This window comes from Rhinolophus hipposideros, assembly GCF_964194185.1.
Source record: "Rhinolophus hipposideros genome assembly, chromosome: 3".
Taxonomy (NCBI): Eukaryota; Metazoa; Chordata; class Mammalia; order Chiroptera; family Rhinolophidae; genus Rhinolophus; species Rhinolophus hipposideros.
Genome location: NC_138049.1, coordinates 76,330,108 through 76,344,242, shown reverse-complemented (window position 1 = coordinate 76,344,242; position 14,135 = coordinate 76,330,108). Strand labels below are relative to the sequence as shown.

Here is a 14,135-nt window from a genome sequence, read left to right as displayed (position 1 = left end):
TGACTCTCACATTTTGTCTTTGGCCTGATCTGTCCCCTGAATTTTAAGCTTATATAGAAATTCTAAGCTTATATATATCAACACCCCCACTTTAGTGTCTAACTGGTATCTCAAATCCAGCAGATCCCAAACTGAATCCTATCGTCCCTTCTAAACTTATACCATCCAGTGTTCCTCATCCAGGGTTGATGGCAACTCTACCTTTCCAGTTGTTCAGGCCAAATGCCGTGGAGTCATCCTTGATTTCTCTGTATCTCACATTCAATCGGTTAGCATATTTGCCCATTTCTTACCACCTTGGTCTACCCCAGGTCTTCCCTGACGGCTGCAGACCAAATGGTTTCATATCTTGTGCACTCTTGGTCTATGATACACTTGGTTTGTGATTCATTTGAGAAGCCCTGAGCATGTGTAAGGAAAAAGCTTTCTAAGTAAAAGAAAATAAAAGCAGGGAAGAGTAAAATGACATGGAGGACTGCTAGTAGTTCAACAGAGCTACAGCAAAAGACATACGAGATAAGGCTGGAGAAATACACAGAAGCCAGATTACGGAAGGCCTTTTATTATTGACTAGGCAGAGTGCTTTATTTTGCAGGAAATGAAGAGTCGCTGAAAAGTCGTAACCAGATTTGTGTTGAAAAGATCACTCTTACAGCAAAGTCAAAGATGAGGTAGATGGGACATATACGTGGAGCAGGGGCAACAGTCAGAAAGGGAAATTATTACAGTAGCCTAGAATGATGACAAATGCCTGAACTAAGATAGGCTCTATAAAGATAGAAGAGAGAGGACAAAGCTCAGAAATCGTTAAAAATATAGAAGCCCTTAGATTTTGTATATCATTGAATATGGGGAAAGGAGGGAGTAAAGAATGATTCCCAGTTTCCTGATTTAGGTGTTTGGAGGGCAGTGCCACTACCTGAGATAGGAGACAGGAGCAACAAGTACAGAGAGAGGATGAGGTTCCTGTTGGACAGACTGAGTGTCTGGTTTCCAGGAACATCTTAGTGAAGCCATTCAGGGAGTTTTAAATTTTATGGCTCAGGAGCTATGGAGAGAGAATTGTGCTAATGAGTTTATGAATTATTTGAACACACATCACTTTGTTTTAGACTGGCCATTGGAATTGCTCAAGATAGTATGCTCAGGGAGAAGAAAAACAATCCAAGGATAGTATTCTGTAGGTACAGAGGGAAAGGAGCCCCTGAAGATTCAGAATGGTTGGAAGTAAGATGAGAACCAAGAAAGGGTCGTGTCTCAGAAATTAAGGGAGGAATTTCAGGAAGGGGAGTTAGCAAATTGGATGAGGATTGTATTAGTCAGCTCAGGCTGCTGTAACAAAACACCATAGTCTGGGTGGCTTTAACAACAGACATTTATTTCTCACAGTTCTGGAATCTGGGAAGTCCAAGATCAAGGTGCTGGTAGATTGGATTCCTAGTGAGACACCTTTTTCTGACTTGCTGTGTCTGAGAGAAAGAGAGAGAGAGAGAGAGAGAGAGAGAGAGAGAGAGAGAGAGAGAGAGAGAGAGAGAGAACACTATGGTCTCTTTTCCTCTTCTTATAAGAACACTAATCCTATCATGGAGGCCCCAACCTCATAACCTCACCTAAATGTAATTACCTCCCCAAAGCCCTCCTCCAATACCATCACATTGGGGGTTAGGACTTAAACATAGGAATTTGGTGGGGACACAAACATTGAGGTTATAACAAGGATTAAAGAAGTCCTTTAGATTTTGCAGTCAAGAAGCATTTGGTGGCTTTGGTCAGAACAAATTTTGGTGAAGTTGTGAGTGTAGAAGTCTGATGGCAGTTAAAGGGAAAAGTCAGGAAGCCAAGACACTGATGTTAGTCTAGCATACCAGTTCCTGGCTTCCAAGAGAAGGACAAAGATAGGAATGTATTAGAGGGAGGTGCAGAACTGTTTTAAGATGGAGAGATTTGAGCATGATCACAGGCATCTAGAAGTACCTGTAAAGAATAATTTGATAATTTTGAAATGCTGGAGAGAAAGGAGATGACTAATAGAGCAAGGTCCCTTCAGGTAATGGAAGAGGATTGCACCCGGAGAAAGAAGAGTTGAACCAGCAGCAAGATTGTTTCTGCTGGGATTAGAGAAGAGGAAATAAGGCTGGAGCTACATATAGTAAACGTGCAGGTGTGAGAAGGCCAGCTTCATGGGCGTGTGACCTGTGCAGTTGCATAGGGCTCACTCTCAGAAGAAGCCTTAGGCTTGGTTTCATTTCTGCTGTGGCCACTTTGAAATGCTGGATAATGTTATCTTTGCACTTGTGTTGTGTACGCGAAGACAAACAGGATAATAAAGTTTGCACCTGAACAGAGAAGATATGCCCAGCAACAGTGTACACACACTCAAGTTTAGGCCTTCGGAGGTGGTAGGCGGCAAGAAGTTTCCCTGGCTCTCTGGCATATATGCACACATCTAACACAGTCTGGGGAGCTCCAGGGCTCTGAAGGGGCGGCTGGGGTTGAGACCTGTGCTTAGGTTGGCAGAGATGATTGTAGGACAAGCAACAGAAGCAGCAGAGGTAGTGGCCATGGCCCTCGTTCCAGGACAGAAGAGGAGCTTAGCATGGAGGCAGTACCAGGAGCTGCAGTAGGAGGCCAGATTGCATCTGTCGCAGTATCCCAACTCTGTGACATCTACACAGATATTAACTTTCCTGCATGAACACTGGGACAGGAACTATTGATGCCGAGGCAATAAGCTTTGGATGAAAAATAATATAAAATACACGTGTACACATGGGCATTGCAATAAAGCATATTGGAATTTTTAGAATATTTCAGAATTTCTGATTTTGAAAACTAATGCAACACTGTCAAGCAAATCTCCATTAAATTGCCATTGAATAAATTTACATTTAAAGTTAAATTCAAACTTAACACAAAACTGATTTGTATTAAGAGTTAAATCTTTTACAAAAAATTGTTCCACAAGAATCACCAGTACTAACATTAGTAATTCAAAATACTTTCTTAGAAATTTATCTCAGTGTTGTCATAGCCTATAAAATACTCTTAAGAGCTCCCATAATAGTTGCATCAGCAGGAAGATTCTTCTCAAAATTAAAAATTATACAATATTATTTGCAATCTTGCATTTGAAAAAAGCAACTGATGTTGCTTTCAGTTATATCGATTGAAACTGAAGTTGCTGAAAGTAAAAATTTTGCCAACCTACTATACAAACTTACAGAAATATGAGCCAGAAAAATCTTGTGATTAGGATGTCACATTAATAAAATATTGTTATTTATTGTATTATATAAAATAATGATACCAAAGATTTTTTTGCAATTTGTAATTTTGTTTTATTTATATATTGCTTTTATTCCTAATATATTTCACAATTCATAAATATTTTTAATGGAAAAACTTTATCTTTTAGTGCCTTTAACTGCAGTTTTTGTCTTGCTTTTTAAAATAGGGAGCCTTGTGTTTTCATTTTGCAGTCAACCCTGCAAATTATGTAGCTGAACCGGGTGTGAGGATGAGTTTTTGAGGAAGTCCATGTCCGATATACTCAAGTTTTTGTTCTTTCTTTTTGGAAAGTTGAAGGCAAGAAAATGAGTGGGGAATGGGGAGTAAAAGAATGGTGGGTTCTGATTGTTGGCTCCAGCGAGAGTTTTAATGGTATAAAATGTCATGTGGGAAGTTAGTAAGGGAATGTAGTTCTTTTCCTGAGGGTTTTAAAATATTTTCAATGTAATAATTTCCATAAGCTTTTTTTATTACTACATCTATAATATTCATTTTATGACCGATCATAAAGAAAATTACATTTGGGAATTATCTTATTTCTACCAAAACATTTGAAGGGTTTAATACCATGCTATGAAAAGTGGGATACATTTAGCTTGACTTGATATGAAATAAATGATGTGCTAAGGCCTTAGTTGCTGTAGACGATAGGGAATAAATGTAAAAGTGTCCTGAAAACTATAAAACATTATAAGTACTATAGTCATTAAATTTAGTTTTGGTAAATGATCTATAAAATAGGAGTTTTAAAAATGTATTTGGGGGCTGGGGAATGGGAAAAAAGGTGAAAGGGATTAAGAAGCACAAATTGCCGGTTACAAAAATAGTTACGGGGTATAAAGTACAGCATGAGGAATATAGGCAATAATATTGTAATAACTATGTATGGTGCCAGACAGGTACTAGACTTAATAGAGATAATAACTTCATAAGGTATATAAACAGATATATGAAAAGATACTCAACATGGCTAAGTATAAGTGAAATGCAAATCTAGACCACAATGAAAGATCACCTCACACCCGTTAGAATGGCTATGATCTATCTATAAAACAAGAAATAACAAGTATTGGAGAGGATGTGGAAAAAAGGGAACCCTAACACACTGCTGTTGGGAATGTACATAGGTGCAGCCACTATGGAAAACAGTATGAGGTTACTCAAACAATTAAGAATAGAGCTAAAATATGACCCAGGAACCCCTCTTCTGGGTAACTACCTGAAAAATGTGAAAACACTTTTTTGTAAAGATATATATACCCCTTTATTCACTGCAGTATTATTCACAGTGACCAAGACATGGAAACGACCTGTGTCCTTCAACAGATGATTGGATAAAGATATGGTATATATACACAATGGAATACTACTTATCCATAAAAAGATGAAATATTGCCATTTGTGACAACATGGATGGATCTTGAAAATATGCTAACTGAAATAAGTCAGACAAAAAAAGACAAGAACCATATGACTTCACTCATATGTGAGATATAAAACAAAAAGCAACAAATGAACAAACAAAAGAAACTCATAGACACAGACAACAGAATGGTGGTTACGAGAGGGGGAGTGGGGTGTGGGGAGGATGAAAAGAATAAGGGGGTCAAATATATGGTGATGGAAAGAGAATAGACTTCCGGTAGTGAGCACACAATAGAGTATACAGATGTTGTATGATAAATTGTACACCTGAATTTATATAATATTATTAACCAAGGTTACTCTCAATAAATTTAATAAAAAAGAAAGAAATATATAATCACCATGTTATACACCTGAAATTAATATAATATTGTATGTCAACTATGATTGAAAAATAAATTTTTTAAAGTATTTTTGCTTGTTTTTAAAAGTGGAATTTCAGATTATAAAATTGGCATATGCTCTTTACTGAAATTCTTTTTATAGAGAGAAAAAGATTACTCACAATTCCTTCTTTCAAAGTCTACTACTGTTACCATTTTGATAGGTTTTATTCCAATATTTTCCTTAAAATTAATTAAAATATAACTATGATCATATAGTTACATGTTATATAAATTCTGTATATAAATTTTAATATTTATATGATAGTCCAATATGTGGCTCTGTCATACACGATTTATCCATTTGCCTACTGTTGGACATTTAGGTTGTTTCCTAATTTTACATAGCTACGTGAAGATTCCTCATTGAACTCATTTCCAATTGAAATATTTCTAAACTTAAACTAAATTTAATCATATTCAATTTCTCTGCCTTCCCCCCTTCTGCCCCTTTTTAACACACAAAAATGTGAGTCACTTACCTTATTTGAATCTTAGTTACAAAGACTATTATGCATTAATATATGTACATATACATGTTTTTGTTTTCAAGGTGAAAAAGCACTGAGGCTAATCTCACAGGAAATTACCTTTATGAACTTATTTTCTGTTATCTCGCCTCATACTTGAAATGCCTGAGAATTTCTTAGCAGGGAGGAAAGGCAACTGTTCAGCTATTGCATGATCGCTAAATTAATCATTGCAGAAGAGAACTCAGGCTGGAAACAGGCTGAGGATCCCTGACAAATATAATAAGCTGTTTTCTGTCATCCCTGAACTATTTAAATGTAAATAGGTCATTTAGGAGCACTTTCAGATTCTCCAAAATAACCACTATAACTAGGAATGTTTCATTTGCCCTCAAATTAAATTCAATTTAATTTGACCATTACTGGCTGTTCCAGGATATTTATTTTGTGGTCAGGAGACTTGAAAGAGTTAATGTACTTTGCAAATGCCTTACTTGTATTTGGGATTAATATACTCCCACAGCAGGATCTGGCTTATTAGAGCTTCAGATATGTCTAAAGAAAATTCTATGTTAGATGCATCACTGAAATGCTTGCTGTCTCACCAGGAGCCCACATGAAAATAGCTTGGTGGAGTAAACTTATTTTTGTCTTTTTATTCCTATGAGTGTTCCACAAAACAGCTGGCCGTTTCTAAAATGAGGTTGACTAACCATTTACAAGATTTGAGAAGGGACTAATTAGTATTGTAGGTTGATTGGGGATCGTGTCTATTTTTATTTAAAACAAAAATCACACACAGAGAAGCATTTGGTGGCTTGCTTGTAAAATTACTTTTCACCAACCACAGTGTTAACGGGTGTGGCTATTGCGTAGGAACAAAGTCTGTAATTCTTTATCACTGTTTGAAATTGGTCCCATTGTAATCAGTGATACTCAGCTCCCTGATTTTACAGTTTTAAAAGTTTAGGCAAGCGATAACTTGTAAGAAACCCTATCTCTTGTTTTCACAGATATATCTTCATTAATTTTTCTTTTTTTTTTTTTAGTTCATGTCTTTTATTAACCCATATACAATATCCCTCATACTGTGAACCCCCCTCCCCCCATCCACTATCCCTCCGACCTTGCACCGAGCCATCACATTATATATATAAAATTATAGTTGGCATTCATTAATGTTTAGCTTCTGATGTACAATGCCATGATCAGGTATCCACAGTATCCCTGAGGTGGTCTCCCAAATAGGACGCATGTCCATCGGATACCCAACAAAATCTTTACAACATTATAGAATACCTTCCACAAATTAATTTTCAAAAAAAAACCCTGAGGCCATCTTGTGGTTACCAGCTGCTTCCAAATCCCTTCACCTTTCCCCTTATCCCCAACCCCCTCCCACACACCCATCTAACCACTCTCGGTTTTTTCTCTGCGTCCCCAAAACTGTCTCTGATTAGTTCATTCACATAGTCTTTTCTTTAGATTCCATATATAAGTGAGATCATATGGTACTTGTCTTTCTCTTTCTGACTTATTTCACTTAACATAATGTTCTCTAGATCCATCCATGTTGCTGCAAATGATAAGATTTCTTTCTTCTTTATGGCTGCGTAATACTCCATTGTATAAATGTACCACAGCTTCTTAATCCAGTCATCTACCGATGGGCATTTTGGTTGTTTCCATATCTTGGCTATTGTGTAAAGTGCTGCAATAAACATAGGAGTGCATACAGATTTTTGAATTGGAGTTTTGGATTTCTCCGGGTAGATGCCTAGGAGTGGAATTACTGGATCATAGGGTAGTTCCATTTTCAGATTCCTGAGATACCTCCATACTGTTTTCCATAGTGGCTGCACTAATCTGCAGTCCCACCAACAGTGCACTAGCGTTCCCTTTTCTCCACATCCGCGCCAGCATTTGTTGTTTGTTGATTTATTGATAATAGCCATTTTGACTGGAGTGAGGTGGTATCTCATTGTGGTTTTTATTTGCATTTCTCTGATGGTTAGTGAGGTTGAGCATTTCTTCATATGTCTTCTTGCCTTCTGTATGTCCTTTTTAGAGAAATGTCTCCCCAAGTCCTCTGCCCATTTTTTAATTGGGTTGTTTGTTTTTTTGGAGTTGAGTTGAGTAAGTTTTTTATAGATTTGTGATATTAATCCCTTATCAGATATATCATTGGCAAATATCTTTTCCCATAGAGTAGGATCCCTTTTTGTTTTATTGATGGTTTCCTTTGCTGTGAAAAAACTTTTTAGTTTGATGTAATCCCACATGTTTATTTTTTCTCTTACTTCGCTCGCGCGAGGGGATATATCAGTGAAAATCTTACTCCGGGTAATGTCCATGAAGTTTCTTCCTATATTTTCTTCTAGATATTTTATGGTTTCAGATCTTACATTTAAGTCTTTAAGCCATTTGAATTTGTTTTTGTATATGGTGTAAGGAGGTGGTCCAGCTTCATTTTCTTGCATGTGTCCGTCCAGGTTTCCCAACACCACTTATTGAACAGACTATCTTTACCCCATCGTACATTCTTGCTTCCATTGTCGTAGATTAGATGGGCATATAGGCATGGATTTACGTCTGGACTCTCTATTCTGTTCCATTGATCTATGTATCTATTTTTATGCCAGTACCATGTTGTTTTGATTACTGTAGCCTTGTAGTATAGTTTGAAATCAGGTATCGTTATACCTCCCACTTTGTTCTTATTTCTCAAGATTGCTGAGGCTATCCGGGGTCTTTTATGGTCCCATATAAATTTTAGGATTATATGTTCTATTTCTGTGAAAAACGTCGTTGGTAGTTTGATAGGAATTGCGTTGAATATGTATATTGCCTTAGGCAGTATGGACATTTTAACTATATTAATTCTTCCTATCCATGAACATCTTCATTAATTTTTCAACATAGAAGCTATGATTCAAGTCCCTTTGTAGGCCTTTTCTTTGGGGGTTGAACAGAGATGACAGGAGTCTTGCAGTTGAGGGAACAGGGACCATGAGGTTCCCCCCACCCCTGCCCCAACCTCCCTGCCTACCTCCTGATCTCTGTTGAAGAGGCTCCTTCAACCCTACCTCGACTGGGCCAATCCTTACTTCCAAAAGAACATTATGATGGCTTTTTCAGGGTTAAATTTCCTAGCCTAGAATCTCACTGGTCATCAGGTAGATTAAGTACTCTCATTAACTAGTCTAGATTAACTCCTGCTCTTATGTCACTATCCTCCAGCTGGATTAAATCCTCTGGGTAACTTGAAATTCCTAAAGAAACAGGATCTTTCTTTTCTCTATCTACATGCTTGTAGAATGTCAGCCTCACACTGCTTTTTCTGTGCCCCACCCTTTATGGTCCGGCTATGTTTACCCCTCATTGCAGTTTCATTCTAGGGGTCAGTTTCCCAGACCACACCTTGCCCCACTAGAAAACAAAAACAAACAAACAAAAGACCCCCAAATATAATACCAACAACAACAAATTTAGAGCCTGTTCACTGTATTCCCACAGCACCCTGAACTTAAGGTTTAAATAGCACTTGTACTTTATAAGAACCTGTTACTTGGGGAGACATCACCCCTATTAGATGGTAACGTTCTTGAGAACACTGTTTTGTTCATGTTTATATGCCATCATGCTAAAGAAGTATAGGACGTCTGACAATTAAGTTCGTGAACGGGTTGCAACGATGTTGCTCACCTGTTTTGATCTTAGAGGAATTATTCATTATTAATTTGTATCAACTGGACAAATAGTTAACCAAGTTTACTATTTGGCAGTGCTGAAAAGGCTGCGTGAAAAAAAAATTAGACGACCTGAACTTTGCACCAATTCATATGGCTCTTGCATCACGACAATGCACCAGCTCACATGGCACTGTCTGTGAGGGAGTTTTTAGCCAGTAAACAAATAACTGTATTGGAATACCCTCCCTACTCATTTTATATGGATCCCAATGACTTCTTTCTTTACTCGAAGATAAAGGAAATATTGAAAGGAAGACATTTTGATGACATTCAGGACATCAAAGGTAATATGACAACAGCTCTGATGGCCATTCCAGAAAAAGAGTTCCAAAACTGCTATGAAGGATGGACTAGGCGCTAGCATCAGTGCATAGCTTCCCAAGGGGCGTATTTCGAAGGTGACCCTAGTGATATTCAGCAATGAGGTATGTAGCACTTTTTCTAGGATGAGTTTGTGAACTTGTCTGACCTGTAAGTTCAAAGGAATTCGCAATCGAATTGTGAGAAAAGGTATATTTATATAAAACCAACAGTAAAAAATTATGTATAATTAAGTTCAACACTGTTTGGTATAATTATTAGATCAATAGAAATTTATAGACAGGATTGATCCATGAGGCAGGAGCAATCTAAGGAGGCTTCTTGGGGAAGTTGAGATTAGCATTGGCCAAATGGAGGGGAGGGTGTTATAAGCTGAGAAAATAAAATGAACGAAAAGGTGAAGGTTTGAATGAGCCTAAAAGCTGAGTAAAATTAGCCAGATGGAGAAGACTGGAACATGGAGAGGAAGTCTCAGGCGAGATCACAGCAAGAATGAAGCACAAGGACAGAACCAGCCTAACTAGAAAGAACAGTAAGTAATAGACTGTGGTAAGAAGGGATTTAGATTGGACCTGATAAGAAATAAAGAATCGCTATAGGTTCCTAAGCAGAAAATGACTGTGGTAAGTTGTTACTGTGGTAGATTCTAACCCTGATCCCTGATTGCCAATGAATTACTCCTCTCAGGATCCATGCTTTTACACAGACAAAGTTTCTTCTGTCTCTCCTCCCACATTGACTCTGAGCTTGGACTTGTCACTTGCTTTAGACAAAAGGATGTCAGCCAACATGACTTTAGTGCATTGGGGTTTGTCCATTTGGAATGCTGCTTTTGCTGTGTGAGCAAGTCCAGGCTAGCCTCCTTGAGGAGGAGAGACCATGGAGAGACAGAGGAAAAACATACGAAGAGCGAGCAGTCATTCTAGTCATCCCAGCTGAGGTACCAGATATGTAAATGAGGACATCTCGAACTATCCAATCCCAGTTGAGTACCAGATTATTACAGTTGCCTGAGTGACCGCAGGTGAGACAACAAAAGAAACATCCAGCTGAGACAAGCCAGCATTTCTGACTCATGGAATTGTGGGCAGTAAAATGGTTGTTTTCAGCTATTAAGTTTGGGGACAGTTTGTTACGCAACAATAGGTAAATGAATAAGATGAAAGGTTTTGTTCCTATTTCTCTTGCCGCACCTTCTCGGTCACCTGTGCAGGTTTATTATGCTTAGCTTATATCAATATATAATACATATTGATATTCCTCAAGGCTCAATCCTAGGTCCTCTTCTGTTTTCACTCAGTTTTCCCTCTTCATGTGATTTAATCCACTTCCATAGTTTCTTTAACGTAATAATGTATCATATACTTATATAGCTTCAGCCCAGACCGCTTCTCTGAGCTCCAGACTAAGATGTCCAACTGCCTGCCTGACAGCTCCACTTAGATATCTCAAAGGCACTTCAGACTTATGATCACCCTAAAACATATTCCTATTTTGGTATTGCCTTGCTCAGTAAGTGGCACCATGAACCCAGCTGCACAAATCAGAAATCTCAGCCATTCCCCCCCCCCCAGCTTTACTGAGGTATAATTAACAATTAAAACTTGCAGATACCTAACGTGTATAATTTGATTTGATATATGTACATCTAGTGAAATATTCACTAAATATTCACTTAATCAAGCTGATATCCTACACCTCTCATAGTTCCCATTTTATTTGTTTGTTTGTTTGTTTATGGTGATAACACTTAAGATCTATCCTCTTAGCAAATTTCAGTATAAGATAAAATACCGTTAACTATAATAACATTGTTACACATTACATCTCCAGAACTTATTCACCTGAGAGTCATTCTTGTTTTTGTTTTTTTTCCAATTTGAAAGCAGTCATTGTTTATGAACTGACCAGATTACAAAAATGCCCACAGTAGATGCCTTAGTTCATCCTCCTAATATGCCTGTTGATCTGGTCTTCCCTGTGCCAGCATCGCCACCTCATACAAAGTGGGTGGTCTTTTTCTTTATTTCACCTCATGGAGAACATAATTTGAAGGGCCACAGGAAGTTGTTTGCTTCTTTGAAGCGTTTTCCAACAGTACAGATCTCATGAATCAGGTTCTTCAGGCAGAGGATGCCATATTTCCCAAGAGATCAAGCAATCAGTGTGTTATCTGTCAGGACAATTTGCTTTTTGTTGATTATGCCATAACCATGGTTGTAGATCAATTCATTTACTAACTTCAGGTGTGGGTACCCCCAAGCGATGTATGGCTCCACAATCCTCAGCGTGTTAATGGATGCCTTGTTGAGCTTGACAAAGGTGCCATTGAAGAGCTGGTGAAGGTGAAGGAGCTGCAGCACCTTTCGGACTTTGGGACTCACACGATGGATGCCTCTGATCCTGATGACAAATACCAATCTGTGTATGCCACAGGTACATAGAAGTTGCCAGCTTTTCTTGCCATCCTCGCCATTGGAATCTCAGTGCTGGACATCTGCCTATATTCTTTGTGAGAGTGCTTTGCTTTTTCCTAGATAAGCTTCCTTCTTACCTTTCTAAGCATCTTTTGGGTAGACTTCTTTCTCAGGTGCTTGATCTTCAGCTTTGCGAAATTCTTTCGCCTTTTCTTAAGGGTTTCTGGCACAGCAGGAATCTTCTTCTCTTCTGCACCCTCCATGATTCCAGCGGGAAAAAGAGCTCAGAGTCATTCTTAACACCTTCTTCTTCCTTACTGCCCCTATTGTCCATCACTAGGTCTTGGTGATTTTATCTCTCAACACTTCTCAAATCCATCCACTTCTTACCATCTCCATAACCACCACCCTCCCCCAGTCATCATCATTTCATCTAGAACCACTGCCAAAGAGGCTTAACTGCTCTCCCCGTATCCACTCTTGCCTACGTGCAATCTGTTCCCAACACCGCTGCCTGGAGCATTTATTTTTCAGAACATAAATCTGATCATGCCGGTCCAGAGTTGAAACAATCTAATAACTTCCTGTGACTCTTGGAATGAAGAATAGAATCTCAACTGTGGCCCAAAAGGCTGTGTTAGTTGGAGTTCTCCAAGAAGTAGATGCTAAGACAGGAGAAGACATGAAAGATATTTATTATGGAAAATGACTATGAAAAATAAGGGGGAGGAAGGTCGAGAATGTGGGGGTGCTTTCAGATGATGATGCATGTCTCACACCTGTGAAAGAGCGGGGAAAGGAAGGAGGACTGGGCAGGAAGAGGCTCAGATTCCAGCAAACTTCTGAGAAAGTTTTGGCCAAGTTAATATTGCCGCCTAAAGAAGTCTCTTCTATACAGAAATATCCTCTCCTCCCGCCTTTATCCCTTGCATATGTTCAGTCATTGGCTTGGAGCAGCCCAGGGGAAGTATGGCCTCAGTGTGAACATAGTTATGGATCCAAAAGAGCAATGACTCAGGTTGTCAGTCAACTGCTTCCCTGCAGCAGGAAATTGGAGTGTGCGTTTTTACAACTACCACATGGACTGCTTTATCTGCCTGGAACGGATGAAAATTTGACCCTATCCTTTGATGTGAGGTCTACGGGTTCTAAGAAAACGGCGGTGGGTGAATTAGGGTCAGGGAAAGTATGGAAACAAAGAGGCCCATCTGAGAGTGAGGAGCTAATGAACCAAATTACAGGAGACATTTTAAAGAAAGATATGAAGTGACTAGGTCACATATTGGACATTTCATTTATTTGAAATGAATCAAAGATGACTCTAAGGTTTCAATTTGTCAGTGGGGATTATGGAGATGCCAGTGTCAGAGGCAGGAAAATTGGAAGGTGGACCCTGAATGAGGAGGAAGATGAGTTTCGTTTTGAAGACACAGATTTCTAAATGAAGCCAGGCTCTCCTAGTGGAAATGGTCAGTGGGGCACTGGGAGACGTAGACACGAAGCTGTGGAGTATCTCCTCCAAGAGGCTTACCATGGCAGCCATGTGACAGAGTCCTGGGAATCTAGGTTGGGTGAGCCTGCACTATGGGGAGAATAGGGAGATAAGCTGAGAAGAAATATGATGCCAAAAAGGAAAATGCTGACTTGGTATCTAATAAACCAAGCAGATGGTCAGAGGAGCTCTCAGTGCAAAGTGTGAAGGTAGAGATGTGGAATCTGTCTGGGAACTGACTAAACGGAAGAGAAGGCTCCAGAGAGATGGAAGGTTTGAACAGGGTAATGGAAGAGACCCAGGAAAAGATTCCCTGAGCCTATTGGCTGTCAGTGCTGTCAAGGCTGTCAAGGTCTGTAGGTTTGGCTGTGCTCAAGGACAGAGGCTTATGCTAGTTCTTCAGAGTAGAAGTGGATGGTGGAAGCTGGAAGAATGCATAGTCCCTGAAAAACGCACATGCACTTTAGAAGAGAAGAGCAGGGGGCTGGGATTCCACAATGAGGGAATGGAATGAAGAGGAGTTTTTATGAGGCTCAAAGGAAAGCTGGGATGCAGAAGTGCTGAGAGTAGTTTCAGTGAAGGAGAAG

General features: G+C 39.0%; 1 pseudogene across 1 annotated transcript; it reads right to left on the bottom strand.

The window, feature by feature from the left end:
* Window positions 1–11,577: 11,577 nt before the first annotated feature.
* Window positions 11,578–12,331, bottom strand: LOC308495800 (large ribosomal subunit protein uL30-like; annotated as a pseudogene). The gene has a single exon. The product of its transcript is annotated as a large ribosomal subunit protein uL30-like (transcript).
* Window positions 12,332–14,135: the final 1,804 nt, after the last annotated feature.